The 18,120-nt window shown below is 41.0% G+C and overlaps 1 protein-coding gene and 1 pseudogene across 1 annotated transcript in view; both read right to left on the reverse strand.

Annotated features, from left to right (window-relative positions):
- BACH1 (BTB and CNC homology 1, basic leucine zipper transcription factor 1) overlaps positions 1 to 18,120 on the reverse strand; it is a 151,677-nt gene that overhangs the window by 107,676 nt on the left and 25,881 nt on the right. The gene's annotated exons all lie outside the window — the stretch shown is intronic.
- LOC105500846 lies at positions 15,679 to 16,738 on the reverse strand (annotated as a pseudogene).

An 18,120-nucleotide genomic window follows, 5' to 3' on the forward strand; every position in this document is an offset into this window, starting at 1 on the left:
CTGCAAGAGCACATTTGAGAGTCAGCTGAAAGAGGAGCAAAATATTTATTAATGCCAAAGCCATCAACCGCAATCAAAAGATCAATCCAAACAAACTGAGCAATTTGCAGAAGGGCAGACATGGTCTAAGGCAGGAACAAGTGAACCTCAAGGGTGTTAGAACAAAAACAGACCCCATCTCATGAAAGGATTCTTGGCGCAGGCCTTCCCAAATATAAAAATCAAAGAGCTATTCTCCCCTGTCTTCCTTATATAACAGCACTCAAGGATAGGAAAGACAGATTTATGGATCAGAGGCTTCTGTCCAGAGCATGGCCTTTCTCATGAAGTTACCTGTCTAGCATGTGAAACTGATGATCGATGGGACTGTTATTCCCCATACTGGCTTTCTTCCCTGTAAGTGATTACACATCCAACCCATTTCCGAATGACTTGCGGTGCCTCTCCATACGTGGAGAATATTTCTCTGCCATGTTTTCAGGCTTGGCAACATGATGTGTCTGGGCCAATGAAATGTAAGCAGAGGTAACAGTGTGCCATTTCAAGCAAACACTTTGAAGCATGACATTTTCCAGCCAATTCTCTGTTTTTCTCTCTGCCACAGAAACAGCAGTCTCAAAGCCAGGCACAGAAAGATAAATTTTGCAGGTTCTCACTCCTATGTGAGACTTAGGAATCAAAACAATGGAACTCATGGAGGTAAAGAGTAAAATGATGGTTACTAGAAGCTGGGAAGAGGACAGGGAAGGGGATGGAGTGCACACACCTACTGGGTGCAAAAATGCAGTTAGGAAACAAAAATAGCAGGTCCCAAATATACATGGCTATATTTCTGATTCCAGGAAAGAGAAGACACTGGGAGCAGAATTGTGGCAATCAATGCACAACCATCACTATGTAATGCAAGTGGAAAATGAAAATTTGTTGGCGTGAGCACCTGAGATTTGGAGACTATATATTATTGCAGTGAAACTGACTAATATATATGACACCACGAAGCAGTAACTCACAACTGCATTGAAATAAGCATTCTATCTCTAAGGGCATCCCATTCCAGGAGAGGCTTGGCTTTTATTCTAAAAATAAGCTAAAAGAGATTAGATAGGATTGGTTCAAGCACTGTATCGCCTGTAGTCAGAAGGTACCAGGGATAAAGGTACCATTTTCTATCCTAGATGAACTATGTTGCTGTAAGATAAGCCATAGTTATCCTGGAGGTCACCTGTTCCACAATTCTGGAAGTAGCCATGAAGTAGATCAGCCTTGAAGGAGTGGGGCACAGCATAGGTTTATACTTGCCCCACAGCAAACATTTCTTCAAACACATAGTAAGTTCACTTGTCCTCCAGCTCAGGAGTCCAGGGAATAGCCACACACAGTCAGGGCTATTAGCGTCACTAAACAGAAAGTGCTTCTTTTGGCTTCTAGTTCTGCAACTGCTTTTACGGCTCCACCTCTTCCTTTTAATTTGCTTATTAATGGCTCTTTGACAACCCTACTGCTAAGTCAGTGGCCTTGGGGGTATAATTACAAATACTTTAAAACTCAAAGTTGGCATGTTTTTCCAATCAATTAAAAGTACTTAAAAATACCTACAGAAGCCAAAAGCAACCTAGGTCCTAACCACATGCACCAGGCCACAGGAACTCAACAGGGCCTGACAAATTCAGTCTTGCCAGGACCAGCAGGGAGGAGACAAGAACTGTGAGATTCAGAAAATGAGTTGAAGGCAGCGACGCATGGCTGAGCAAAGGGGATTTTTTCCTAGAATGCTGCTGCCTAATCCAGGAAGGACAGACAGGGCTGGGAAGCAGATCTGAAGCAGAGCTATGGAAGGAACACCCCATTCCTTGGCAAGCTCAGATCTGATGGTGGGGCCTGGGGCTCATAAGGACAGCCAGCCACATGCTCACTGGCTTAATCAGAGATGGTTCCTCCTGCCTCTGGAGTGAGTTATTCTTCAGAAGTTTAGGAGCAAAGAGGATTCATTCTTTGGCTAGCCCAGCTTGATTCACTCTTTGGCTAGACTCACCCTGGGTCTTACAGAATCTACAAAAGGATGAGAAGGAACTCACTGGCAAATAAAGCTTAATGGGAACAAAACAAGCATTGTCCAACAAGGACGACCTATCACAAGGATGACCTATCACAAGGATGCTAGAACTCCTGACAGGCCAGTCTTCTTTTAAGGGTGGGGAAATTGAGCCCAGAGATGCAAAATGACACACCTAAGGCCAAAGTCAATGACAGCATGGCAGAGGCAGGGCTCAGGGCCTGACTGATGAATTCCTGACTGATGCTGAGAGCTCTTCCTTAAGTCTCTACACTAGCCTATTCTGAAATAAATACAAGGACTTTGTAGGAGCCCCTAAAGTCGGAGAGAAGGTGTGACTACAACAGGAAGGGCTTATGAATCTGCAACGCTGTTGTTATTGACAATTGATCCACCTAAGACATTGACTTTTCCACATAATGTTTTCACAAAGAATAGGGGCATGAGATATTGTTGTGTGGACATTATCCACACGTGGGAGGAAAGAAAGTCAACCACGTGACGTACAAGCCGTTGAAACTTCATATTTGAGAATTCTGCAAGTCAACTACTATTGCCAATTGTCAGGATCCTCCCTAATGAGAATTTCATAAAGTGTAAGTATAATACATCACACCCCATTAGGGGCTGGGGCTGGGGAACTGCAGGAGGTTGAAAAGGAGAGGCTCGGAGAGGAAGGAAGATGAGGGAAGTGATTAAGAAAAACACTGACAAATAGTGAAAACAAAACTTGCCTGGTGTGGATGCAGCTAAAATAAGTTTTCCTATGAGAAACAAGGTAAAGGACTCATTTAAAATGCCTGCAGGTAGACTGAAAGTTGTTTCCAAACACCGGATTGACAAAAAGATCTTAGAAATAGACAGAAAATGCCAATGCCTATAGCTGTTTCTGACCCTTGCCAGTGGTCATGCTTTCATTTCCTCCCAGATCAGATCCTAAGTACCTATTCAGCAAAATAGAATACATGAAATCACAGACAGACACTTTCAACCACCAGAAACACAATTTCACTTAATTCTACAAATATTATAAAGCCCCAGTGGGAGATGTTCTTTCCCCTGGCATTTGGTTGCATTTGAGTTTCACAAAATAGTGAACTTATCAAGAGGAAATGTTTCTCTAGAGCTTGCTGGATTCATTCAGTCACTTCTCCCGACTGCCCCTCAGGGTCCCCGTTATTGCTACTCGGGGTAGACTATGACCAGTTTCTCTTGGCATAAACCACACTATAACCATGACCTTAGCATAGCTTTGAGGGTTTACTAACCTGTGACACTCAAACCAGGCGAGCTAAAGGGTTTCAAAAATCCTGAATCACCTGAAATGCTTCTGAAAATGATTCCATGACCTGGCTGTTGATAGGGATGAAAACAAGTTTGAAAATTAAGAGAGAATGAGAATCTAGATAGGAAGTGCAATTGCATGCAACTTGGGTTCTTTCTCTGAAAAGTAAGGCAAAGCAGACACAAGAGAGGACTTGAGCTTACACTCAATTTTGGAGGAAAATTCCTTGTGACGCCACCCTCCCCACATCCCTGGAGCCCCCACCCTAGATCATAAACCTGATCCTTGAAGTAATTAAAACCCACTTCTACAAAAGGGAAAATACTAAGTAGATTGATTTTAAACCTTCCACAATAATACAGTATGTATCGGGGCAACAGTGGTGTTGGATTGATATTAGGACAGAAATTCAGTCTTTGCCAGAGCAGTGACTTTATAGCCAACTCCTGATCATGTCAACCTGAAATAATCAAAAGGGTCAGATTCCAATTTTAGAGAGTTTATTCAAGTAAAAAGCTGGGAATAGCCATTTCTGGATGCTCCATCCCAGAGAAATGGGGGTAGTGCTCTGAAGTTAAAAGCTAAATTCTCTTTTATATAGGAAAAAGCAAAGAAATTTAACAAGATTACAACATTTTCAATACAGGGCTGGTTTATGAGTTACAACAAATTAATCAGTTACAGTGTGTTTTCTTTTCCATGTAGCTTGTTTTCTTTTATCGCTCGTTTTCATTTCCTTTTCATTTTAGAAGAGTGTGCTTAGCATTCCATCTTGAGGCATTGAGATGGCCATAAAGTTTTTGTGTGAGAAGAAAGAGGTTAATCTATAATGAAAGTCAACAGTAAGAGGGAAGCGGTCTCCCCTGGCATCCTTCACTGCTATGGACAGGAGACAGGGAAATACTGGGTGGAAGAGGGCGGTTCCCCAGCAAAGGGCCCACCCTCAAGCCTAAAGACCCACAGCCCTAAAGGAGGACAGGCAGTTCTGTTTTCAGGGCCAAATTTTGCCTTTTGGCCTGCCATGCACCATCCTGCCCCCACATAAACCCAAGACCTTAGAGGGCACACACACAAGAAGCTGGACATCAAGACCAGCAGACCAGTGGACCAGTGAACCAGCAGACCAGTGATAGTGGAACAATGCGGCAGGGAAAGTGAGAAAAGGAAGGATGTCTGGAATCCTAGGGGAGCTCAGTCAGGGGTGGCTGGAGAAGAGTTAGGCCACTGGATGCCCGACTCCAGGGAAAGACCACTTTCCCACTCCAACCCCACTTCTGGCTCCCCATCCATCTCACTGACAGCCACTCCATAAAACCTTGCACTCACCCTTCAAGCCCGTGTGTGATCTGATTCTTTCAGGACACTGGACAAGAACTTGGGATACAGAAAGTTGTCACACTGGCCCCCTGCCCTTACAATAACGCAGAGGGTCCATTAAGCTGATTAACACACAAGCTGTCTGCAGACAATGAATCTGAAAGAGCTTTGTAACACATGCCCACATGGGTTTCAGGAGTCACAGAGAGCCAACCCCTAGACTCTACCGTGGGACAGGAGCCCAGAAGTGCTTATGCTGGCCTCTGCACCTGCCTGTATGTTCCCCCTAGAGAGCTGAGCTTTGGGGTGACCAAGCAGGCGTGCTACACCTGTCGCATGTCCTACAACCATTTACAACATTTTACAAAATAATGTAGGTAAGGGAAAAGACAATTCAGACAATCAAAAATATTACAAAAAGTTCACAGCTGCCTAGTTTACACTGCATGTCTTCTGACAGGCTCCATAATTCACATTTCCTTATGGTTCAAAATAATTTAGAGTTCTAACAGCTTAGATTTTGAATCACTCCTTTTCACAATCACAAAGCGTAGTAGGAGTGCCAGAGAGAGAGCATAGCTCACATATAATCCGAAAGTCTTTTCTAGCCCGCAGTTTCAAAATCACTCTCCCAAAGAAAGGTGAGGAAAGCTAGTATCACAGAAACCGAATGGGCCCGTCCAAGTTTCATTTCCCTCCACCTGAGAGGCAGGGACAAAACACCACACAAGTAGTGCTTTGAAAAGCACCTGGATTCCCCCAGGTTCTTTTAGACTACCTCATGGGAAATAAAACAGAAACAAATTTAAAACTATAACTGGGTTGGTTTTTTGTTTGTTTACCAGTTAAGACCTCAGGTAGGTATATGCTATGGGCTGAACTGTCTTCCTGCAACCTCCCCCAAATGTATATGTTCAACTCCAAACCTCTAGTACCTCAGAATGTTCCTGTTTTGGGACATGATAAAAGAAAAACTTTAGCTGATTTAAATTTAAAGGAGTTCAGTTGAGCAACGAACGTTTCGCGAATCAGATAGCCCCCAAATCACAGCAGATTCACAAAAACTCCAGTGCAGCCATGTGGTGGAAGAAGATTTATAGACCCCCCCCCCAAAAAAAAAAAAAAAAAAGAGAAATGAAGTACAGGATTTGGAAGTGAGGTAGAGAATGGCTGGATTGGTTACAGGTTGGTGTTTGCCTTATTTGAACACAGTTTAAACACTAAGCAGTATATGAATGGTTGAAGTATGGCTGCTGGGATTGGCCAGGACTTAGTTATTGTTACAGGTGCATACTACTAAGTTAGGTTTTCAGTTTTGTCTGCCTATTAAGTTAGGTTACGGTTCATCCACAAGGACTCAAATATAGAAGTAGGGAATCTTTCTCAGGTTGTATTTAGTTTGCTTTCACAGACATAAAGCCTTTAAAGAGGTAATTAAAGTAAAATGAGGTTATTGGCATGGGTCCTAATGTAATCTGACTGGTGTCCTTATAAGATTACGACACAGACACCCAGAGGGAAGACAATCTGAAGTCACAGACCTACAAGCCAGGGAGAGGGGCCTCAGAAGTCAACCTGCTGACACCGTGATCTCAGATTCACAGCCTTCAGAACTGTGAGAAAACAAATTTTCGTTTTCTGAGTCACCTAGCGTCCTTCTGGCACTTTATTCTGGCAGCCCTAGTGAACTAATACAGTATATTAGCTTCCCCACAGTTTTAGTGCATATTTAAAACTCCACCCTTAGGGAGTTGCTTACTCTTATTAGGCTTACGTTGCTTACTGATCTGTCTCTCACTTTTAATGCTTTGTTGACGTCCACATTGCATTGGAGCCGTGTCAGAATAACTGAAATAATGGCACAGCCAGTCTGAAGGTTTTGGCTGTCAGATTCATAACACTTGGTCCAATGCTGTGGACATCATTGACATTTACAGTTTGTTATGATCTCCATTTTACAGATATGAAAAATGGGACTTGAAGAGGGTAAACAACTTGTTCGAGTTCAGCAACTGGCGAAGGGAAGGGCTAGGATTTGAACCTAGATGGCTTGAGTCAGAGGGTGTGCTCTTAACAATTATGGGATACTGCCTCCCCACGCAGGGAGAAGAGGAGCTGTCAGATTGAAACTGCCTTTGCAAAATTATGACTGAGACAGTGAAAGAGATCTGACGTCACCAACTTCATCTTCCTTCTAACCTTTAAGCTGTCCTTATTCCTTCCTGGGCATAGGTCGAACTAACTTTGGGACGAATTTAGTTTATAGTTTACAACAAAGACCATAACAGCCCTTTCCCAAAACAAACCTCCTTCTTGCCCGGGGACTAAACCATCTTTATAGGATCGATTAGCCACGAGATTTGAAATTATGTTTTAGGACTTATGCAGCTGGAGGCTATAGGATTCTGACCCTCCCTAAACTGCTCATAGGATTAGTGCTTGATTAAAATCTTCTTAAATATTAGTCTGATATTTTGCAGACATTTTGATGGATCAGCTGGCAGCACCCAGACTGATGAACTGGCTCATCTGATCTTGTGGCCTCCCACCCAGGAATTGACACAGCACAAGAGGACAGCTTCAACTTGCCGTGATTTCATCTCTTACCCAGCCAGTCAGCACTCTCAATTCACCGGCCTTCCCCCACCCACCAAATTATCCTTAAACACTCTGGGCCAGGCCCAGCGGCTCAAGCCTGTAATCCAAGCACTTTGGGAGGTCGAGACAGGTGGATCATAAGGTCAAGAGATCGAGACCATCCTGGCCAACATGGTGAAACCCCATCTCTACTAGAAATAGAAAAATTAGCTGGGCGTGGTGGCAGAGGCATCTGTAGTCCCAGCTACTCGAGAGGCTGAGGCAGGAGAATCACTTGAACCTGGGAGGCAGAGGTTGCAGTGAGCTGAGATCAGGCCACTGCACTCCAGCCTGGCAACAGAACGAGACTCCATCTCAAAAACAAACAAACAAACAAACTCTGATCCCCGAATGCTCAGGGAGACCGAGTAATAATGCAACTCTGGTTCCCCCACACAGCCGGCTCTGTGTAAATTATTCTTTCTCTATTGCAATCCCCCTGTCTTGATAGACTGTCTAGGTAGCAGGCAAGGTGAACCCAATGGGTGGTTACAATATATCTGAGATTTAGTGACTGAAAGGTTGAATCACTGGCAGAAACAGAGAAGAAGATCCCAAAGTCTCCTTGTGAGGAGAAACATGATGAGGTGGATTTTAGACCTGTTAATTTCAATGGAGAGACTTCACATGGAGCTGGGAGATTCATGGCAGGGCCACGGGTGAAGAACTGGGGCTTCTCCATTTAAGGCATGGAAGCAGAGGAGACCTCTAAGCAGAAAATTGCAAAGAAGAGAATTACAAATCCTTCCTTTGGGTGTGGCCACAGTGAAGATGAGAATGAGGGAGAGGCAGCTGCGAAGAAGCCAGAGAGGCCGAGCATAGCCAGAAAACACAGAGTCCTGGGATTCCAGGGTAAAATATGTCAGGGATGTGGTAGTCAACACTCAGAATAGCAAACTGCTGACTGGTGCTGTTAGCAAACTGAAATAAGCGCTGCATTGAGGGCAGGCAATTGGTTTAACTCCAACATACTCAACTTTTCATTATTGAGATATTCTGGGCACCATCTAATAAAAACTATTGCCCAGGCTGGAGTGCAGTGGCCAGATCTCAGCTCACTGCAAGCTTCGCCTCCCGGGTTCCCTCCATTCTCCTGCCTCAGCCTCCTGAGTAGCTGGGACTACCCCGCCACCTCACCCGGCTAGTTTTTTGTATTTTTTAGTAGAGACAGGGTTTCACCGTGTTAGCCAGGATGGTCTCGATCTCCTGACCTCGTGATCCGCCCGTCTCGGCCTCCCAAAGTGCTGGGATTACAGGCTTGAGCCACCGTGCCCGGCCCCAAAAAACTTCTTAATTCTCAGTGTTCACTTACATCATGAAAAAAATTGTAAAATACACAGAAACAGAAACATATGATTGGCTTTGCAAATAATCATAATGATCTGAATACTCGAGAATACTGTAAAATCTTCTTAAATTCAGAAAATATTCAAGCATTTTAAAAACCATAGCTACATGTTGACAGAATAATGGATATTAGTAATGTAATTGTCTAGTGATCTCTAACAAACTGTAAAAAACAAAACTGTAATATAGTAAGAAAGAATTCGAAACCCCATTGTTTGGCTTAATCTGTGAAAAGATATTTTAGTAGTGTTGTTGAAAATGAAAAAAGTGCATATAGCCCAGATACTATTTTACAAAAAAGTAGACTAACTCTTACTACCCAATATAGAATCTTTGAGTTGGAAAGGCCATCCAAGCTAAATCACTACACTAAATATATAGACAGAAATTTTCTCTACAACGTGCCTAATATCTGGTCATGCAATAGTCCTGATATGGTTTGGCTCTGTGCCCCCCCCCACCCCAAATCTCATCTCAAATTGTAATCCCTACGTGTCAGGAGAGGAACCTGGTGGGAAGTGGTTAGATCCATGGGGGTGGGTTTCCCTCTGGTATTTTCATGACAGTGAGTTCTCACAAGATCTGATGGTTTAAAGTGTGGCACTTTCCACCTTGTTCTCTCTCCTGCTGCCTTGTGAAGAAGGTGCTTGCTTCTCCTTTACCTTCTGCCATGATTATAAGTTTCCTGAGGCCTCCCCAGCTATGTGGAACTGTAAGTCAATTAAAACTGCTTTCTTTATAAATTACCCAGTCTCAGGTAGCTCTTTATAGCTGTGTGAAAACAAACTAATACAAGTCTATATCATTGTCTTTTATTAATTGTAGAAAGCTCTTCTTAATATTGAGTTTAAACCTGCCTCCCTATAACATCAGAATACTTCCCTTGGGACAGAATAAGACAGTCTATAATAAAATAGCCTCTCTCTTATTAACCTTCTCTTCTGTACACACCTAATTCTTCCATTGGACTTCCTAGTATGTGGTTTTTAGACCCTCCCTGCTGATCTATCAATTTGTGTGCACTCCACATTAACAACTGACCATTAAAGTGTAACAGACAAATTTTAATACTCCTGCAAAGACCTGATCATTATAATTGCTACTGAACAAATAATAATTAAGAATCTACCAAGCACAATACATTGAGCTGAACATTGGAGATAAAACATGTAGTTTATGGAATGCAGATCTTCAATATCTGCAGTGACTGTCTCAGCTTTTGGGGACCATGTGGTATTTCAGTCTTAAAGCAAATTCATAATTAATTGATTTGTTTATGTCTTTGTTTTTACAAAAGCTGCTGCCACAAAGATCTTCAGATCTTATATCTTATCATTGTAGAATTGCTCTTTTCCAGCTGACAATAGTAACATACATATTTCATGCCATTTCATAGCCAGTTATCCAACCTGTTAAGATTACTTAGAATTTTTACCTTCAAGAAGAAGAAGAAAAAAAGAAAGAAGAAAAAGAAAAAAAAAGAGTTCTTTTGGCTAAGCTGGCAGCTTTTTGCATTATAAATTTTTTAATTTGATAAATGTGGCTTTTATGTTCATATTCAAGTCTCTGATAACATTTTTCACAGAAGTCCAAGAAAAAAGAACTAAAGAAACTTCTTTTAAGATTGACCTCCCTTGGTTTATGCCCTTTTTGTGTGATTGTCCAACTATTTAAAAAGTCATCTGGAGCATCAAATGTAGCCATCCCACACGCTTTTATCTTGCTCATAAGATTATTAAAATAGGCTTTATTCAGGTATAATACAATAATAAAGGTTGCCAGGGGTTCCTTTATGCTGTTTATTGTTACTTTTACGGAAAGAAGAAAATGAAGAACTGCACAGATATCTAAAGGATAAGAAGGCCAAAGGAGGAACCAACCACAAAAACAACAGCAGAAACTGTCTGTGAGGAAACCACAAGACCCAGATAGTGGGACACACCACCAAATCATGTGCAAAAGGTCATGACAATGAAGAAATCCTTATCCCTTATCCCTTCGAAAACGCCCATGTTTCTAGGCAATATGCCTCTTCACTCTGCTAGGATATTGTGGAAATGTTTAGGGTGCATGGAAGGATAAGTACATTATAGGATGCGGGAGACACCATACAATGATAATAGAGATGGAGGCCGCCCACTTGGGTCATGGAAGATGAAGCCTTTGAGGACTTAGAGTTGAGATCTGACCATTCTTTTTGTAGACAGTCTTGAGACCGGTCCTTGCTAATTCATTTGAATTTGTTGGTTACTTTATCTTATTCCATGTGGATTTTGGCCCAACGATGACAACTGGTGGGTGGGGGAGGGGTGGTCCCAGAACAAATAAGTGAACATTTTGTCTGCTACTTTATTGCGATCAGACAATCTAGGAAACTTAGAATAGAAAGAAAATCAGAGTTTACTTTACCTGATCTATTTGAAGGAAATATATGTCAGTCCTGATTGATTGCCATCTTCTATTCCAAATGTTCAACAATGATCTAGCTAATAAAAAATTCTGAGAAAAGGATTTCTCAGATATACTTTTTAAATATTTGCACATTTCCAGGCTTCTTTCATCTCTGCAGTTCCCTACTGTCTCTGACAACACATCCAGGAGACCTTTATACCCTGAAAAGTAATTTACCTAATACTGGGGGTATGAGCACATTTAAAATGTCTTCAGGTTCTCTTCCTCTTTATTCTCCAATACTGAGCTTGATGTAGAGTGGGAAGAAAACAGCTTTAAATTAAGACAACCACATACCAGACTCCTGGTTCAGCCACTTATTAGCTGAGTTACTTTGGGAAAATTATCAACCCTCCCAAGCCTCATTTTGTTTCTTTATTAAGTTGAGGATTCCTGTTAATTCACAGAGTTACTATAAGGGCAAAATGAAAATATGCAATCAAATAAAATTAATTGAAGATATTATTCTCACATTACAATTTTTAACTTTTCCAGTTGGAATATCATATCCCTTAATGCAGAAGATTTCATCTTCACTCCATAATTATTGAGTACTTACTAGGTACCAAGATAAATATGAAAAAGATACAGTCTCTGCCTGAAGCAGGCTTAGACAAGTAAAATAGTAAAATATAAGAAGTGTCAAACAGTGTACACAGGATATTTTGAGAGTACACAGGGGACTGAGATGAGGAAGGTCAGAGAGGCCACCAAAGGAGCTTACTCTTGAATCTTTTAAGCATGTCTTGTTCAGAAGAGGAACTGTGACAAGGGAGAGTACCCTGAGCAAAAAGAACAATTTGTGCAAAGTCACAGAGATGAATAAAGTCTTGGTGAAATAAACGCAATGGGTCAGTATGGCTGGAGTACAAAAACAAGAGAGTGGCAAGATGTGAAAATAGACACTGGCAGGGGTCTGATCACAAACAAACAAACAAACAAAAAACAGTAACAGCAAATGTGCCTGGGAGTTTATTCTCTATCTCAACTACTGCAGAGGGCCTCTGCTATGCTCTGTTTGTTTCCCCCAAAATTCATATGGTGAAATCCTAACCCCCAACATGATGGTATTAGGAAGTATGACCTTTTGTGGAGTGATTAGGTCATGAGGGTAGAGACTTCATTAATGGGATAAATGCCCTTGTAAAAGAGGCTTCAGAGAGCTAGCTTGAGCCTTCCACCATGTGAGGACACAGTTCGAGGACGTCTTCTGCGAACCAGAAATAGACCCTCACCAGACACTGAATGTGTTGGCATCTTGATCGTAGACTTCTCAGGCTCCAGAACTGTGTGAAACAAATGTTTGTTGTTTATAAGCCACCTAGTTTATGGATTTTTGTTATAGCAGCCTAAAAGACTAAGGCAAACTCAAAAGGATTTTCATGAGAGTGAGGGGAAGATAATATTCCTAGAATCATACTTTTAAAATATGGCTTGGCTACAACATAGAGAATATTTTAGAAGGAAGCTAAAGCCAAAGGCAGAAAAATCATTTAGAGGTTTCTGAAATAATCCTGGACAGAAGTAAAGGGAATCTGAACCAGTGCAGTGCAGATAGGCTGGAGCAAATGGAATGCCTCCTAGAGATATTAAAAAGGCAAAGTTACAAAACTAAGGCACCAGCTGGGGGGCTATGGAAAGGGGGTAGTGAAGTAACCCAGTTTTTGTCTTGGATAAGTGACATTTGAAAAAGAATGGTGTGTAACAGGAGAAGGAATTGGAAGATAGATGATGAAATTCCTTTTGAACATTAATTTGAGATACATCGATTTCAAGATCTAGAGGTCTTATTGTATTACTTTGAGATAAAATCTAATTTTCTTGGAATTCTATCAACTGAAAATTTCTATTATTTGGGACTGACTTGATTTACCAAGATCAGGAATGAAAGAGAATACATGACTACAAACCCCATGGATGTGAAAAAAAGATAGTATGTAAAGGCTACAAATAACTCTATAACACAAATATTTGACAACTGAGATAAAATGGAACAATTTCTCCAAAATCAATAAATACCAAAGCTTACCTAAGATGAAATAGATAACCTGGATAGTCCTAAAGCTATTAAAGAAATTGAATTGATAGTTTAAAACATCTGTAAAAGATATCTCCTGGACAAATTATTTCACCAATCAGTTCTACCAAACATTAAAAAAGAAATAGCACAAATTTCACATAAACTCTTCCTTAGAAGAGGAGGAAACACTTCCCACTTTATTTTACAAGACCAACATTAGCTAGATACCAAATAAACAACCTAATCTTAAGGGGAAAAAAACTAATGCAAACAAGAAACAGAAGGAACATTTTCTTTAGTTTTCTTTTTTAAAAAAAATCTTTTATATTTTTGTTGTTTATTCTTTTATATGACTCAACTGCAGTAAAGAAGGAACATTCTCAAAAGAGCTTTGAGTAATAGGACAAGCTTATAATAGCCACTCGAATTTGACAAAATGACAGCACAAAAATTAGAATATAAAGAATGTTGTAGTATGAAACAGGAAAACACTACGCTTAGAAAACAAAGAACCAAAATAATGTCATCAAAAATAAGCAAGCTAAAATCACAAGTTAAAAACGAATAAGATCAAAAGAGCAGAAAACAAAATCAATATACTTACATTTAGAAAAAAGATTGTGATAATTACACAGTAATGCAAATAAACATGAGGTGCTTAAAGAATCATAGAGAAACTGCTAGATATGGAGGACAAAAATAGAGAGCCCAACAAATGTTAATGGATGTCTCAGAAGAAAAAAATAACTCAACAGTAGAATAAGTATTACAAAGATATATCACAAAATAAGTAACAGTCCTGAAAGGAGAACTCAATTGGCACAGTGAATAAACACGAAAATTAAGTATGGAATGCTTTACATTTATATATATCTTTGTTAAGTTATTGAATTATAAGAATGAAAAAACAATTGTTCAGGTATCAGAAAGCTAATCACCTACAAGGAGAAAAAAAAAACATGCAGACCTCAGACTTCTGCAAAGCCAAATGCCCAACTATAAACGAGAACTATCTGCAGTGTACTGTTGAATATGACAGCTACATCTGTGCTTCTGAGCACTTGAAATGTGACCAGTTCAAACTGAGATTCGTTCTGAGCGTAAAATACATCCTGAATTTTGAAGACATTATGAATAAAAAGGTAAAAATCTCATCAACATTTTATGTTGATTACATGATGAAACATTTATATATATTGGGTTAAATATATTAGTAAAATTAATCCAATTTAGAAATGGGCAAAGGACAAGATTAGATTATTTTCTATGCCACAGTATTAACAATATGACTTAACTGTTGCTCTTTAACTCTTTTATAACCATATACCACAAAACTAGATTGTTTTTCTTTAAAATAGTCATTGAAAAACATTCTTACCCAGCGAGATTTCATTTAGAACTGAAAATTTTCAGGGTATAAAATAAGGAATTGTGTTACAATTATGATCTGTCATATGAGGTTCGAGCTTCTCCAGATTTTGACCCTGTTCGTGCTATCTCTGGCTTTTCTCCAAGTTACCTACTGCTTTCCTCTACAGCATTAGCTATTTTAAAAAATAAGCTACTATTTTTGTTTTTCACCTTAGGCTCTTTGGTCAACTGAGGTCAACTATCCTGATACTGTTCGATCCCCATTTATATCATCTCCCCCTAAAAATATATCCCTTCAAGGTCAAAGGATGTCTTTTTCTTTCTGAGTCATCGTATATTAGTCCGTTCTCACAGTGCTACAAAGACACTACCTGAGACTGGGTAATTTATAAACAAAAGAGGTTGAATTGACTCACAGTTCTGCATGGTTGGGAAGGCCTCAGGAAACTTACAATCATGGCGGAAGGGGAAGTGGAAGCAAGATATGTATTATATGGTAGCAGGAAAGAGAGGAGCACGCAGGGGATATTGCCACTTATGAAACCATCAGATCTCATGAGAACTCACTATCATGAGTACAGTATGGTGGAAACTGCCCCCATAATCCAATCATCTCCCACTATCTCCCTCCTTCAACAAGTGGGGATTACAATTCAGATTATAATTCAAGATAAGATTCATGTGGGGACACAGATCCAAGCCATATCACATTATGACAAGTATCTGACTCTTGAAGAATTGTAACTACTAGAATTTCAGGCAGTAAGAAAGCACTGGGGTGAGAAAATCCTTTCGTCAAAGTACCTGTATTTCTTCCTATTTCTGCTTCAATTTTTCTCCCATGGTTAGAAAAGATTTTCCAGTCTTTGGGGTGGAAAGCTGTCCACAGAACACAACAAAATTGAAAGGGGCTTCCCAGTTATCTGAGAAAAGCTTCATAAGAAAGTGCCAGTAACTCACAAACAACTCAGATATTTTTTACAAAGGAGCTTAATTTCCAAAATGATAAATCCGCTGCCTGATACTGATTCACATATGAACACAAACCATCTTAACTCTATTAAATACTATCTTTCAGTATAATTTCTTTTCTTTTTTGGGATACAGGAGACTTTATTGATGGTACACAAGGTGGGGCTCCCTAGACCCCTCCCACTTCAGGGTGTTTGCCATGGAACCAGTGAGGAGGGGAGATTCTTACTGTGGTGGGGGACTGAGTGTGGCATGGACTCCCCAGCAGCTGAGGGCCTCTCTTTTCCCTCTTGTGCCCTCGCTGAGCTGGCAGTCTGGGTGCCTTACTCCTTTGAGGCCTACCACCCTGTTGCTGTAACCAAATTCATTGTCATAGCAGGATATGAGTTTGACAAAGTGGTTCTTGGGCGCAATGCTGATCCAGCATGGAAAGTGGAAGAATAAGTGTCACTGTTAAAGTTGGAGGAGAGAGCCTGGTGCTCAGTATAGCCCAAGATGCCCTTGAAGGGGCCCTCCAATGCTTGCATCACCACCTTCTTGATGTCATCATATTTGGCAGGTTTCTCCAGATAGAAGGTGAGGTCCATGATCGACACATTAGTGGTGGGGACACAGAAGGACATGCCGGTGAGCTTCCTGTTCAGCTTGGTAGATGCAGCACCAGTAGATGCACAGATGATGTTCTGGAGAGTCCCATGGCTATCACACCACTGTTTCCCAGAGGGGCCATTCCCTGGTCTTGTAGGTGGCAGTGATGGCATGGACTGTGGTCACGAGTCCCTCCATGATGCCAGAGTTGGCATGGATGACCTTGGCCAGGGGGGCGAAGAAGTTGGTGGTACAGGAGGCATTGCTGATGATCTTGAGGCTGTTTTTGAACTTCTCATGGTTCACCCCCATCATGAACATGGGGTCATCAACAGAGAGGGCAGAGATGATGACCATTTAGACTCCCCACTCTCAGTACGCCCCAGCCTTCTCCATGGCAGTGGGAGTGAAGATGCCAGTGGGCTCCACAGTATAATGAGCACTGGCATCACCCCATTTGCTTTTGGTGGGATCTTCCTCCAGGAACATGGTGATAAGATTTCCACTGATGACAAGTTTCCCATTCTCAGCCTTGACAATGCCATGGAATCATACTGGAATATGCAGAGCACGTAGTTGAGGTCAATGAAAGTGTCATTGATGACGACAATAACTACTGCCCAAAGTTAAAAGCAGCCTTGGTGACCAGGCACTCAATATGGCCAAATCCATTTAGTCTGACCTGCACTTCCACCATGGTGTCTCAGGGACATGGCTGACACTGCACGAGAAAATATGGCTATCAAACTGGAAGAGCAGAGAGCCTAATTTCCTTTTAAATACCTGCATGGCTAAGATACCTTAAGCAGGGTTGCCAATCATTCATTAAATGACAAACATTTCAATTTTACTACTTTTAATAAGTTCTACCATGTGTTTAAATATTGATCTAAATATAGTACTTTGGGCTTAAAAAGAAAACAATACAATCTTTTTCACCTGAATGATCTACACTATGCTTCACAAGTAATCTCATGTCAATAGCCATCCGTTTTCTGAAACTCACTAACACTGTAATGGAGTCAGTTTATTGCCAAAAAGGAAAAGAAAAAATGAAGCCCTTTGTACTCTAACAATTATATCAATTTTCTTCTGATCTCATCATGGCTCTTAGGCTGTGCCATCTTGGTGGCATGGTAAATTATTGGATATTTTCATGACAGATACATTTTACTCAAAGTCCATTCAAACATTAAAAAACTACTTTTCTCTTGAAGAGAAAAATCTATTCTGGACTTCAGATAGGATAAATCTCCAGCTTTCTTTAAATAGTAAGATGCGTCATCAAACCCAAAGCGCCACACACTCAGGGTCCCTACAGAAATAGCCATTTTGTTTGTTCAGCTGCACATAACCCCACATATCTCAGCCCCATGCATGCTTGGTATATTTAGTAACCGTTCAAGTTGCTTATCTTTCTTTAGCATATTCTTTAATAATCCTAAGTAAAAAGCTGCTGCTGCTCCAAAAACACATTCCCATTTTGCTCATGGTCAATGAGTCTTGTGGTTTGAGATTCTTTCACCCACTCTTGCATTCAGGGAAGATTATCACTTCCCCACAAAATTCCAATACAGGAGCTTTGATAAGAGATGAGGTCATATTTGCAATGCAGGAATCACTGGGCCTCTGCATCCACAAGTATAAGCATTGTGGTTACCACCCGCAGAAGGTGTGACAGTCAAAACAACTGGGCAGATGGAGCCTGTTGCTTTGTTCCATCCAGTATGTCTTGATTCTTACTTCTTGGTTGGTGATAAAGAGAATGAATGAGCAGAGTGACTTTGTATCAGTATATCCAAAATGGCCTGGCCAAGTGGCTCACGCCTGCAATCCCAGCACTTTGGGAGACCCAGGCAGGCAGAGTACTTGAAGTCAGGAGTTCGAGACCAGCCTGGCTAACATGGGGAAACCCCGTCTCTACTAAAAATACAAAAATTAGCTGGGCATGGTGGTAGGCACCTGTAGTCCCAGCTACCTGGGAGGCTGAGGTGAGAGAATCGCTTGAAGCTGAGGAGGTGGAGGTTGCAGTGAGCCAAGATCATGCCACTGCACTCCAGCCTGGGTGACAGAGTGAGA

This window comes from Colobus angolensis, unplaced genomic scaffold, assembly GCF_000951035.1.
Source record: "Colobus angolensis palliatus isolate OR3802 unplaced genomic scaffold, Cang.pa_1.0 Scaffold69, whole genome shotgun sequence".
Classification (NCBI taxonomy): domain Eukaryota; kingdom Metazoa; phylum Chordata; class Mammalia; order Primates; family Cercopithecidae; genus Colobus; species Colobus angolensis.